The sequence below is a fragment of the Anomaloglossus baeobatrachus genome, unplaced genomic scaffold (genome assembly GCF_048569485.1).
Source record: "Anomaloglossus baeobatrachus isolate aAnoBae1 unplaced genomic scaffold, aAnoBae1.hap1 Scaffold_656, whole genome shotgun sequence".
In the NCBI taxonomy this organism is placed as follows: Eukaryota; Metazoa; Chordata; class Amphibia; order Anura; family Aromobatidae; genus Anomaloglossus; species Anomaloglossus baeobatrachus.
The window spans coordinates 19561-21340 of NW_027445026.1; the positions used below are offsets into that span (position 1 = coordinate 19561).

General features: G+C 46.7%; 1 pseudogene; it reads left to right on the plus strand.

Annotated features, from left to right (window-relative positions):
- Positions 1 to 1259: 1259 nt before the first annotated feature.
- LOC142286394 (U2 spliceosomal RNA) lies at positions 1260 to 1466 on the plus strand (annotated as a pseudogene).
- Positions 1467 to 1780: the final 314 nt, after the last annotated feature.

The following is a 1780-nucleotide window of genomic DNA, read 5'->3' on the forward strand; positions in this document are numbered from 1 at the left end:
GAAGGTGTGGAGTCAGTGCCTACGTGTAATTCCTTACACCACTCCTATGGCTGACTTGGTGAGCTGTCACTGAATGGGTGGGCTGAAGCAATGGTGGATGCTGCTGTTTGGATAGCATGTGTATCTACTGAGAACAGCTTATCAATGGTGGCAAATCGGAGCAGCTTAATTTCTTGCTCTCCGCAGTTCAACACTCTCATGGGCACTCTTCCCTTCCATATTAATGAATAAAACTATGATGTAAATAGCATATAGATACCCCACAAATGTAGATAAAAGTAGGTTATGGGAAAAGGGGGAAGAGAGAAACAGGAAAATAGTGGAATAAAGTATACCTTCCAGGTGGGAGAGGAAATGGCAGCACAGCCAGTGGAGGTGAAGCAAGGGGAGCCTGCAACTAAAGAGTTGAGAGCGTTATCACATGGTGACTGAGCCTGATTGTAACGGGAGCATAGAGGTGCCGATCCTGTCTTACCTGCGTTGGTGTAGAAGTGGGTGTCCTGTGGTGGAGTCAGCTATGTGCAGTGGTGGCCGTGGGTTCTTTTATGTGCGACCGTAGTAATAGCTGCGCCCACTTCCTGTATGGGAGTGGAATGCAGTGAGGGTAATGGAACGCACGCCTGCGCATTTGTGTTTAACGTCGCGCATGTGCAGAACGGAGAAAAGGCTGCGCTCACTTCCTAATGAAAGGGAGTGAGACGCATCTGGGAAGGGAAGGGAAAAGATTAGGGTTTGGGGATGATGAAAGGGCTTTCTACGGACAAGGATGGCAAAGGGTGGCAGTGACGGAAAGTCAGGCAGCCTGTCCTGTCCTGTCCTGTCCGTCCGTCTTTTTGTATCATGAATTGGAAAGACTGCAAGGGGGAGGGGAGGTGCTTGTGTCCAAAAGGAGGAGTTATTCAGATTCATTGCAGTGGGCGGCGGCTGCAAAAAGCACCATTCTTCTTGTTTTTGCTCTGCAAAACAGCCTTTTCAAGGGTTGGCTTGGGTGACAAAATGTCTTCTGTAGGCGTGGGTTTGTCTCCCTCTCCCTAAGATGTGTCCGGTATAGGCCAGGGTGCCACTCAAGGCCGTAACCAATTCGGGTTATAGCTTCTCGGCCTTTTGGCTAAGATCAAGTGTAGTTTCGGAGGACGCTACCTTGGTCGGTACTGGAAGGTGCCTGGGATTGCACGTCTGCCGGCCTTGAGGAAGTGTGTGCGCCTTCTGGTGACACATAGCCCTCTTGTGCCTGGACGGTTCCCAGGCAACGGGAGGCGATCACCTTTGTTATTTTGAAGTCCTACTGATAAACAGAAAAAAAAAAAAATTAAATCTGTTCTTATCAGTTTAATATCTGATACGTCCCCTCTCTGGGGACCATATATTAAATGGATTTTTAGAACAAGGAGATGGAAAAAATCTTGCTCTGTCCACTCCACGCATTGACCTGGTATTGCAGTACCTCCAGGACCGGTGCACCCCTTCTTAACCCAGTTTCCAAAAGCAGAACTCAATTCACCTGATTCAAATGAGCCCCATTAGTGAATTGAAAGAAAGCAAAAACTTTATATGCACCTCAATTTGGCCAATTCACTTTTCACACTTTCACCCTTTTTTTTATCTTTCACACCTTTTACTTGCTTTATTGATGCAAAAAGCTGTGCCAAATAGCAAACTCATCTCCACTCAACTTGACCAACTCTGCTATGTCCCGTGCAGTATCTTATTCTCAGTCTTATCTAGATCATTTGCAATTGAATAGAATAGATCCCTTTTGGCTGCTTATGACTGTGTAAAA